The sequence below is a fragment of the Erigeron canadensis genome, chromosome 9 (genome assembly GCF_010389155.1).
Source record: "Erigeron canadensis isolate Cc75 chromosome 9, C_canadensis_v1, whole genome shotgun sequence".
Taxonomy (NCBI): domain Eukaryota; kingdom Viridiplantae; phylum Streptophyta; class Magnoliopsida; order Asterales; family Asteraceae; genus Erigeron; species Erigeron canadensis.
Window position 1 is genome coordinate 37,703,023 of NC_057769.1, and position 12,992 is coordinate 37,716,014.

Sequence of the window (12,992 nt, forward strand, 5' to 3'; positions counted from 1 at the left end):
TTAAGTATCTAATGTATAAGTGCGGAAAATCTTATACACTAGCAATCAACAACAAGAACACGAATGTGAATATAAACTTGAACCGTATATTACTTCAGTAATGCAATTACAAGTAAAATACCAAGTTCGGTATGTGAAAATATGAAACGGAAAACCAACTTAAAGATTCTCAAGTTGCAACCAAAACTCTTACTCTCTCTCTCTGAAACCTAAACCTTACATCTATATATATAGGCTTAAACATGGACTGGGCCGGGCCGACGTCTTGTGTAGGTCGAGCTCGACCAAGTCAACACGTTGACCAACTCGAGGTTGACTTTATTATATGAAATAAAATAACGTTTATTACAAGTACATATTTAATAGACTCAAGACAAACTTCTATAATGATGTTGTCACCCGGAAATGCACCAACAGACTCCCCCTTGACATCAGCATTTAGAAGTTTTCATCGATCTTCTAAGTCTTCACTTGTAATGAATATAAATGGTAACAGAAATGCCCAATCAAGCACTCCTTGACTATTGCTATCAATTCTGACAATCATTAGTTAAACAACCTGCAATCAACAAATTTTCGTTAACTAATAATATTATGTCTTCTTTCGGTAAGACTTGATCTTTATGCGCTACACACTGATCTCCAAACTGCAAAATCTCTGTATCCTTATGACAATTAACAAATCCAATACTCAGATTGTAATTCTCCCCCTAAACAGTAACATCCAAATTAAGCTCCAAGCAATATTATCATGCCAAACATCATCACTTCAAAGCAATACAAACATCATTGCCTCCTCATGCAATTCGGATGTCATCACTCCAGACATTATGCAAAATAACATCGCTCAATCTACTTTGATCTTCAAGCTTAACCGACATATGATAAAGAAGTTGAATCCCCAACAATTAGCATCGAATTTAATCAGCTCTCACAACGATAAGAAATTTTGTAACTTGAATTTCAGATATGCAGCACTTACAAGATCTATGTCTTCAACCAATAGTGTCTGACTTTGTCTTGTATCTTCATGAATCCACCAATCACCTGAAGTCTTTCATATCAAATCTCCCCCTCAAGGTAAGCATCTCCAAAATACATAGAGAACCACTTAATCTGCAACTTCTTCACTAGTCACCGGATTAATCATCTCTACATCATTGGCATTAAATAAAGGTTTGATTTTTTAAGTACTCGGCTACAAATGATTAACTTTATCACAAAAGCTTTTCGACAAAATCCCAAACACATGTTAAGCAAAGATCATTAACAGTTTACTTAGATTTTCAATCCTGGTCTTCAATCTTCATTTGATTCATCTGAATCACCTAATTTTTAATCAGGCGCCTTTGATCAAAAACTAAGTTGGACACATGTCACACAGATTTAAAACCAAAAAGATACCATGACTAAACCCCGTCGAAACACCATGATCTTCATTGCTATGAACACCCAAGAATTTTGCATAGAAAACATGGAAGCTTTGAATTTTTATCCCCTCCTTTTCTCTACAAAATTCTTAAAACAACATATATGTTTGTTTTTTGTTACAACAATTCTCCCATTCTCATCTTAATCCCACAGTTGTTCACATATGCAATCCAGAGATAACACAATAGCTCATTGCCATAACAACATGGTGACACAATTGTTCACTTATACAATCAAGAGATAACCCAATAGCTCCTTGTCAGAACAACCTTTTTGGCCTGGTCTTGAATTCCTTCTAAGATTTCTCAGAATCTTCTATAAAGGATAGAACTCTAGCCATCATTGATTCAAGTTGCCTAAATTTAGAACCTAAAGTTGATAAAGTTTTCAAGTCTATTGCTTTATTACAGAATTCAAACCAAAACTCAAAGAGTTTACAAGTTCAATATTCCAACAAGCTTAGACCAAGACTAAATCAAAATTACAAGTTCTTGACAATTCGAAAAGTAATAAATTAGAATCTAAAGTTGATCAAGTTTACAAGTCCAAAACCGTCGATTAACAAATATCAAACCTAAACTCATAAGAGTTTACAAGTTCAATATTTTTAGACAAGTTCGGAACCTAAACATAATCAAGATTGCAAATTCTAAAAGGACCGATCACTTGGAGCACAAAATCTGATTATATAGTCGAACAGGAGATAAATGACGAGCTTCAAAAAAAAGTCTAGATCGAGCTCCAGAAAGTTGCAAAAAGCAAGGACAACTCTTAAGCTGCAAAAAGCAACTATTAAAAGTTGCATAATATCCACAAGGCAGCGCATAAGACTGCAACCATTAGACAGCTCTCAGGCTGCAATAATAAAAAACAATATTAAAGCTGCAAAAAAGACCGCTGCAAGCAATAATTAGGCTGCATTATATTCACAAAGTAGTCTATCACACTGCAACCATCAATTATTAAACCACAGTTACTAAACTGTGTGCAAAAGATAATACCCACAAGTAGCTACAGACATAAAGATAAATTGTTCAAAAATAGCATAACAAAGCTATTGGCAAAAGAAATATTGTTCAAACTGGCACATACGCCACATCAAGAGGCACGCAGGCCATGGAAACATCATTAAGGGCAAGCGGCAGTTTCAGGTTGGATCCAAGGACAATCTTCAACAGGTCTTCAACAACAGTGTTGGGGTCAACAACAACCTTCTCCAGGAAAGGAAAGACGGCGTCCCTCCACTTCTGGTCGGCTACTTTGAGGTCGTGGGAGGCAGTGGCAACAAAATCTCCTCTGCATTGTAAGTTACATTTGCCCTCGGCAACAAATTCCTCCAACATGGTTGACCTCTCATCAGCTCTCTTAGCTGAAGTTAATTCCCCCAACAACTGACCCACTTCATCACTATATAACAAAGACCTACTCACATAAGGGACCACCTCTGTAACTAACTTGACCCGATCCTGCTTCAAAACATCAATCTGTTCACGCACAACCTGCTACCAGCACGCTCTTCAGCATACTCTTGCTGCAGTTTCAAGTCAACCTCATCATGAACCACTACATCCGCCTTCAACATGTTTATCTGTTGCTTCAAATCCTGCACAATATCAGATGACTCAACGGTGGTGATTAACCTGGCCTCTTTAGCCTTCATATCCTCAACAAAGGCCAACAGGGACTGCCTTCTAAACTCTTAGACCTGAGATCAACAGACATCCTCGAAAAGCGCTTAGCAATAACCGCATCAAGATAAGTATGGAACTGGCGATCCTTCTTGAAAACCGTCGATTAACAAATATCAAACCTAAACTCATAAGAGTTTACAAGTTCAAGATTTTTAGACAAGTTCGGAACCTAAACATAATCAAGATTGCAAATTCTAAAAGGACCGATCACTTGGAGCACAAAATCTGATTATATAGTCGAACAGGAGATAAAGGACGAGCTTCAAAAAAAAGTCTAGATCGAGCTCCAGAAAGGTCGAGGTCGAGATCCAGTTGTGGTCGAGGTCGAGCTCCAAATCTGGTCGAGGTCGAGCTTGAGGTCGAGCTCGACCTGGTCGAGATAGTAGGAGGTCGAGGTCGAGCTTGAGGTCGAGCTCGAATGGAGCGTATGAAGCTCGACTGTCCCTAAAACACGATTTAAACCAACTTTATCGTTTTCGAAACCTTAATCCCGAACCAATAGAATATCTTCGTTGGCTCTGATACCAATTGAAATTCCTTTTGCCACCGGATCAAACGAGATTAAGTATCTAATGTATAAGTGCGGAAAATCTTATACACTAGCAATCAACAAACACGAATGTGAACATAAACTTGAACCGTATATTACTTCAGTAAATGCAATTACAAGTAAAATACCAAGTTCAGTATGTGAAAATATGAAACGGAAAACCAACTTAGAGATTCTCAAGTTGCAACCAAAACTCTCCCTCTCTCTCTGAAACCTAAACCTTACATCTATATATATAGGCTTAAACATGGACCGGACCGGGCCGGGCCGACTTCTCGTGTAGGTCGCAGCTAGAAGAAACCGAGGCGAGAGAACATGGCTTCTCGAGCTAGCATTCAGACCAACGTTCCCCTAGGACCCGCAGGACCTAGGGGTCAGCACTCCGATGTACCTCAATCAGGATCAGTTCCCGGAGGATCTAACGCAACGTATAGTACTCCATTTGGACACAACATTCCGACCGAAGGTTACCAAGGACCTTCGGGCCAGGCACCTCAAGGACCTTCGGGCCAGGCACCTCAAGGACCTTCGGGCCAAACACCTCAAGGACCTTCGGGCCAAACACCTCAAGGACCTTCAGGCCAGACTGAAAGTTTCTTTGCCACCGGATCAAACGAGATTAAGTATCTAATGTATAAGTGCGGAAAATCTTATACACTAGCAATCAACAACAAGAACACGAATGTGAATATAAACTTGAACCGTATATTACTTCAGTAAATGTAATTACAAGTAAAATACCAAGTTCGGTATGTGAAAATATGAAACGGAAAACCAACTTAGAGATTCTCAAGTTGCAACCAAAACTCTTTCTCTCTCTCTCTGAAACATAAACCTTACATCTATATATATAGGCTTAAACATGGATTGAGCCGGGCCGACGTCTTGTGTAGGTCGAGCTCGACCAGGTCAACACGTTGACCAACTCGAGGTTGACTTTATTATATGAAATAAAATAACGTTTATTTCAAGTACATATTCAATAGACTCAAGACAAACTTCTATAATGATGTCACCTGGAAATGCACCAACATAGACCTTTCTAGGGCCCTCGAGCTAGAGCCATCAAGGGCCGGCTGGTCAAAGATACCAGGACCTTTCGGCCAAAGCCATCAAGGACCTGCGGGACGAGGCTATCAAATGCCCCCAAGCGCAGGCTATGGAAACATGAGTGGACCTGGAGCACAACAGTACGCCTCGCAGCAATACGACATTCAACCTTTGGGAGGAATTTATGGTAACCAGTCAACAGGGCCGACACAGCCCCATCAGTATAATGCACCACAATACACTTTGCCAATCCAGGGTGTTCAGCAAGGTATCGATGGACAGCAGTACGCCATGCCAGCCCCCGTTACAGGATCCTATGGCCCACAAGGCTGGGGGGCTCCAGTATATCAATACGCGTTGGAATTACAAATGGTCGGGGGAACTGTTGAGAACTTGCCGTTTGTCGCCTGTTATCAAAACTATCCCCTCCCGAAAGACCTGAAATATCCTTCTCACCTGGGAACATACAAAAGAAAAAGTGACCCGGACGATTTCTTGGAAGCATTCGAAGGAGCTGCAGAGATGAAAGTTTAGAATGTACCGATTGCATGCCGAATGTTCAGGTTTGCACTTGAAGGGGGCGCCAGAGAATGGCTGAAGAGTGCGACGAAAGGATCCATTACTAGTTTTGACGACCTTAAAGAAAAATTCAGGGCCCGTTTTAGCCAGCAAAAGAAACATAGGAAAATCCATGTAGCTGCCCATGGGATAAAGCAGAAAGACACGGAGGGTTGCAGAGCATTTATTGACCGATTCACTACGGAAACGGAGGATATAGTGGATCTTTCTGAAATACAAAGGATATCTGGACTACTACATGGTCTTCGAAGTAGAGGGCTCGTTGAATTCCTATACAGAGACCTCCCAAAAACATACGAAGTAGTCCAGAAGAGGGCTCATGTATACCTTGATGCTATGGACACCGCCTCAAAGGGAGACACAAGTCCTCCACGAGAAAAAGAAACCTCGACTAACAAGAAAGGAAAATGGACTAACGAAAAAGAAAAACCAAGGTATAGCCCGTATCACAAGGATGACAAAGGATACCTCAAGGTTAATCTTCCAGAACTGCACAAAAGCCCGAAGGAAATACTACTCACCGAAAATGTCACAAAGACTTTCCCACTCCGCCTAGGTTAAGCGGTAAGAACAGGAAGGATCCAGAAAGATACTGTGAGTTCCACAGAGACCATGGCCATGACACGAACGCGTGTTGGCAACTTCGGAAAGCTATATAAGAAGCAATCAACGAAGGAAGGCTTTCCCATTTAGTAAAAAGTGTCAGGCAGCAACAGGCTATGAAGAAGGAGGATGACGTGGATGAAAAGAAAAAGGGCCTTGAGAAAACCATTTATACCATCATAAAAAGCAAGCCCGGGGTGGGACATTCGCTCCAAAAGACCTACAGGGGAGATATGACGGGCATCACGTTTCCTTCAACCTATAAAGGCAAAGCCTTCAGGGATCCCCTGGTAATTTCAGCACTTCTGGAAATATCAAAGGTAAAAGACATTATCATAGATACGGGAAGCGAATGCAATGTCCTTTATGAAAAAGCATTCTGGAAGTTACACCATGTGTCGTGAATGAACTTCAGAAAGACAGAATCTTCGGTACAAGGGTATTCGGGGAATACAACTACAACACTGGGAAAACTGACAGTACAAATGACAATAGGAAGGGGGTGCTGGAAACGGAAAGAGAAGATTAAATTCTTCGTGATAAGCGGAACATCACCCTTCGAAGCAATCCTAGGGAGACTCAGAATCCATAAGTTCGAAATGATCTCGTTCGTTGTACATGGAATGATCAAGTACGAGTCAGATGAAGGGGTAGGGACCTTGGTAACGAAGGCAAAGAGGCTATCTGAAGAAGGCCAAGATGGCCCCCACTGGCTCTCATGGAGCGAAGGACCTTACTATGGGCGCTTAGATGGATAAGTGATCCACCCAAAGGCAAGCCCCATTTATAAGACCAATTAGTCTTTTCATTATTTATAAAGTCTAGAGGATATGGTATGTAACCTCACTTATATTACTAAATAAAGGCTTCTACTTTCTCAAATGTATTTCCTCTTCTTCTATAAAAAAAAAGAAGGATAAAAAATACATATTCATTAAAATGAGAACGCCCATATATCGGAATTCCATAAATTAGGACCTATAGTCCAAACAGACACCTAAGGATATATCCATATAAAATACGCATGCAAATGGATGACAGAGAAAGGCAGTCACAACTGCTCCAAGGACAACTCTTAAGCTACAAAAAGCAACTATTAAAAGTTGCATAATATCCACAAGGCAGCGCATAAGACTGCAACCATTAGACAGCTCTCAGGCTGCAATAATAAAAAACAGTATTAAAGCTGCAAAAAAGAGAGCTGCAAGCAATAATTAGGCTGCATTATATTCACAAAGTAGTCTATCAAACTGCAACCATCAATTATTAAACCACAGTTCCTAAACTGTGTGCAAAAGATAATATCCACAAGTAGCTACAGACATAAAGATAAATTGTTCAAAAATAGCATAACAAAGCTATTGGCAAAAGAAATATTGTTCAAACTGGCACATACGCCACATCAAGAGGCACGCAGGCCATGGAAACATCATTAAGGGCAAGCGGCAGTTTCAGGTTGGATCACATCAGGGACAATCTTCAACAGGTCTTCAACAGCAGTGTTGGGGTCAACAACAACCTTCTCCAGGAAAGGAAAGACGGCGTTCCTCCACTTCTGGTCGGTTACTTCGAGGTCGTGGGAGGCAGTGGCAACAAAATCTCCTCTGCATTGTAAGTTACATTTGCCCTCGGCAACAAATTCCTCCAACACGGTTGACCTCTCATCAGCTCTCTCAGCTGAAGTTAATTCCCCCAACATTTGACCCACTTCATCACTATATAACAAAGACCTACTCACATAAGGGATCACCTCTGTAACTAACCTGACCCGATCCTGCTTCAAAACATCAATCTGTTCACGCACAACCTGCTACCAGCACGCTCTTCAGCATACTCTTGCTGCAGTTTCAAGACAACCTCATCATGAACCACTACATCCGCCTTCAACATGTTTATCTGTTGCTTCAAATCCTGCACAATATCAGACGACTCAACGGTGGTGATTAACCTGGCCTCTTTAGCCTTCATATCCTCAACAATGGCCAACAGGGACTGCCTTCTAAACTCTTAGACCTGAGATCAACAGACATCCTCGAAAAGCGCTTAGCAATAACCGCATCAAGATAAGTATGGAACTGGCGATCCTTCTTGAAAACACGAAGAAATGTCTCATTGTCCATGTTATCTATCTTTTTGACGTCTTTTGCATTCATATCCTCACCACCTAACCAAGAGAGAATTTCCTGATCATGAGTATCTGCAGAAAACAAAAATTACAAAAAAATGATGATATACCCATACGGAGCTCTAGCTCCCTACCCGAAGCAGAAGCAAAGAACGAAGTCATCTTCGTACAGGTAAAGCTACAGCGGAGCTCGACCTCTGCTCAACATAATTACCCCGGAACTCTAAAGGTAACAAATACCAAGTTCCGAGGAGATATACAATAAAGATCGGATATAGATCTTTCCTATAAAATATATATTGAAGCTCTGATATATTCGGACATAATTAGGTAACATGATTACCACAAATCTCCTCAAGAAGGAAACAAGATATTCACAAAGGAGAAAGAGATTTATCCTAATTCTCTTACCCTCCTTTCCAAGTTATCTACCCTCTATATAATTAGAGGAGGAAGCCTTACGGCACAATCATCATATTTACTCATAATACATCGAATCCCTAAATCTTAAAGTCGAACCTAAGTTGACTTATAAACCCTCACAACCTATTCGACCTCCGAATAAACCCTAAGTCGAACGAATCAACTTGGACACAAAACCACCCAGCGTAAAGCGGTCTCTCCAACCCTCTGACCGTAAGGGAATCGCCGATAAACACCCACAACCCAACTCACCTCTCCGGTTGCGTCATAGTGCGATTATTTGATCAAACAAGAAAAAACTTGCAAAAATAAGAAGTGAAAGGAAAAAGTTGAACCTGTCTTCGGATCAGAAGGCCTACGGAACTCAGTCGCTTTGGAATCATCAACAGCTTTCCTCCTTTTCACAACATGACCTGCAACAGACTGAGGGTTACTAGATACAGGGATTTCCTTCTTCTTTTTCTTCTTACCAGCAGCAGAGACTTCAACAATTTCAGCTTCAGACATATCAACATTCAAAACAGGGGATCTACAACACTTGTCACCTCTGGATTATCGTTTTGAACACCAGAAGAGCCAGCATCAGCAACAAGACTTTTCTGCCCCTCAATAAGAGGCAACACGGTAACTTCCTTCACACCCTTTCTAACAAACTTCCTGAAAGTCATGTCTGCAGAAGCCAAACATTAACTACAAATAAGGAAGACAAATGGAAAAATACAACATGTAAAGTACACGGCTAGTCCTTACCATCAATATCTACACCACCAGGCAAGACACTTATCACTTTTGCCTTATACAATACAATGTCAGGATACAAGACAACCTTTATGGGATTAGATCGAATTTCTCGACACAAATCATCGATAACATACTCAGGAAATGGATTCTCATATTTCTCATGAATACATAACAACTTCCTATTGGTTACAGGACCATACCTACCAGGGATCAGAGAAGCTTCCATAAAAACAAAATCACTTTTCCATTCACGAATATCTAAACCACCCCTCCTAAAGCAACCAACTTTTGAACGATTACCCACTGTAACCCAATCACCAAAAGGACAAGTTTGCACAAAAGACCTAAATAGATCTAGCAACGGTTCACCACCATATGCCCTACACATAACATCAAAGGCAACTATTCTTGATAAGCCAAATGGAGTAACAGTAGAGATATGAATGTCAAAATAGTCATAGACACCAAGCATAAAGGATGAAAAAGGGAACCTAACATTACCCTCGGTCAAGGATTTGATATAAAAACCGACATACCCATGGGGGGAGTAAGAACAGTATCACCGTCGGAATGGATTTCAAAGGATGATATTTTTCCAGGAAAACATTTGTCAACAAACTTAGTTAACTTCGACCAGATAACGGTCGATTCGGTGGTTTTAATGCCTCCTTTCGACATCAAAAAGTGACAATCAAAAGACAAAAAAGAAGCGAAAGGGAGGAAGTCATGTACCTACTGTGATGATCGAAGGGGAAAACAATCGGAAACCTTAAGAGAGTGAAGAGATTATTATTTTTCAGACTCTAAATAAAAGAAAAAAGGACGGAAAAAGGGGTTTATATACTCGGCTGCATGAAGATCACGACCGTCCGAAATTCATCTAGGGATACGCGCCCATCTACTACCCTTAATTAGCTTTCAAATCAAATTAATTAAGGCAGTACGCAACCCTTGACTAGGGGCTTGATGACATACCCCTCCAGCGGTATGCAACCCTTGACATAATAACGTTGTGATATGAAGGTTCGTCCGTTACGAAGGTTTCCGCAGATAGATGAAAGGGATAAGGATTACTCCCCTAAAAGACAGGGATTTGCCCTTATCATTTCCAACTGATAATTAGGGAAAATATATCCCCGGCCTAAGACTTAGGAAACCCTAAACGACCTACTTGTTCTCCAAGAACACTTCCCCTATAAAGGATCGCAAGACCCTTGAAAGGGTATAAGTCCCAACTATTACTAGATGAGTGCTGAAGACACCTCTATGTCAATGGTGAGTGTACTTTGCAACACTATCACTTAATCTGGATGTGACCGGTTTAGAGTGAGTAGTGTACCAGGTTAACTGGAATGTTACTTATTAAGGTGACAAGTTTGAATAAGTATATACAATGCAATAAGGTAAATGACAAGTAAGTAAATATGGTGAGACAATATGTATTTTTCAAGTGTATTTTATTTATTGATTGTTAAATAAAATACAAGGTTGCTGCGGAACCAAGATAATACGAAGATGTAAATATCCTAACAACCTATGAAATACAATTAATCTATACTTGGAAATTCTCCTAACAATCGAAACACTTAAAGTTGTGAAATGTTCTTTTTTACTATTGAGAGAATATTGCACAAGTTCACCAATATTGCAGAATGTATGTGTTTGCAAAGTTGTTGAAATGCTTGGGCAAGGACCTCTATTTATAGTCGAAGTATGAGCATTGGGATCTCAACTTCGACGTACAAATATGGTTGACAGCACACAAAAGTATTAGTAAATAATCCTTTGTGTGTGCTAAATAAAGTAAGACAAAGGGTTACTTTATTCAACCACTCTACATCTTTGCACTTTTATCCACAGACAAGATTATTGTCCGGGCAAAAGGATGTAGTGTAAAAGGTCCTCCTCATAATCAGTGTAAAGCTATGTAAAGGCATTTACACTGAGGGATTCTCCAGTTGATTGATCTGGCAGAATGTCAACTGGGCTTCGCTGCCATTGCCATTCTCTTTCTTCCACTTGTTGTCTTCGACTTCAATTGGAATGTCTTCAGTTATATGTCTTCAGATCACAATTGGAGGAAATTATCAGTTGCATAAACTGTACATTACAACTGGACTTCAAATATTTTGGACAATTCTTCATGCTCTCCAGATGTAACTGGAGAGATCCAGTTTTCAGCAAAACTGGAGCTAACATGATTTTTACACAATATCTGTTATCCATACAAGAAGATGAGTTGGGGGTGCCTGGTAAAGGGTATTGGGGGGTAAGGAATAAGAAAGGTAATGAATACTAATGCTTGGTAGGGGTAAGGAAAGGTAATCAATGCTTAGAAGTGGGAATTGGAGCATTACCCAATAATTTGAGGGGTAAGGTAATCATTCCTCCCCTTTTTCACTTCTACTCCTTTTTCTGCCCAGATCTGTTTGAATCTACCACCTGGTCCGACATCACCTCCAACATACAACACCACTCATCCTCCGTCTGATGCCACTAACAACCCCACCGGCCACATCCCATCTTCCGTTTGACGCCGCTAACATCCCCACCACCCATCCTCGTTGGGCTGCCGCTAACACCCCCACCATCCATCCTTGAGAGTTAGAAGCTAATGATGATGGTGGTCTGATGCTAATGGTGGTGGTGGTGGTTTTTTTTTGTTTGTTTGGTTGGTGATGATGGAATGGAAGGATGTTGGTTGATGAATATAATTAATGTTGTCATTTTTATGCAGATGATGAATACATATATATGTGTATATTATGTTGTTTTTTTTGGAGATGATGAATATATACATATATATATATGGGGATGGGAATATAAGGTTGTCGGGTATCTAAGCTTAGGTGTGGAACACTCACATATTATTTTTTTAATCTATAAAAGTCATGGGGGCCCATGCATTTATTCATTAAACAAGAAATAATAAAATATTAGTATGTGAGGGGTTTCACACCTAAGCTTAGGTGCCGGACAGCCTTATATTCCCTTTTCCTATATATATATATATATATGTATATTGAAAAGTTATTTTGAGAACCCTTTTTTTATGAGAACCTTTGAGAACTTTTCAAATCAAGCCCAACCGATGATTATTCTTTACATGAAATATGTTTTTTGATTGTTTTCTGAATAACTTATGTGTAATTTTAAAGTTTATAATTGTGTGGAGGCATAAATTATCATCCGTTATACAATTATATGGAGATTTGAATTCTTGATCATATGTGCACGAATATTGCTATGATTACATGTGATCGAATTGCATACATGTGATCATAGCAATATACGTGCACATGTATATGTGTCATGTACTCATGTGTGTGGTGGTTATGGTTGAAGATAGCTTATGGAAGAGAGCGGAGAACGAGATATACTCGAAGTAAAATTATATATAATATAATAAAAATAATTATGGGGTATTGTTATCCATTCCTTTACCCTTATTCTTACCCTTTCCCATTAGTTAACATATACCAAGCACCCCCTTAAATTAACTATTGTATCCCTACTTTTATTTCACCTTTCTATCTTAAAAAATCAAAACACTCAAAACCATATACTCTACCAACCTATTTGTTTGTTTTTTTTTCGTGTTTAATCTTAGATTCTCAATCATCATGATTGTTATGTCTGAGATTTTTACCTTCAAGATCTTCAGGTTCCAAGATCTTCATGTTCAAGATCTTTGTGGTTCAAGATCTTTGGGCTCTAAGATATCTTACCGTTATTTTATTTTGACTTAGGTGTACAGGAACGATTAAAACGGAAGACTTGCCCCCAAAGTCAGAATTTA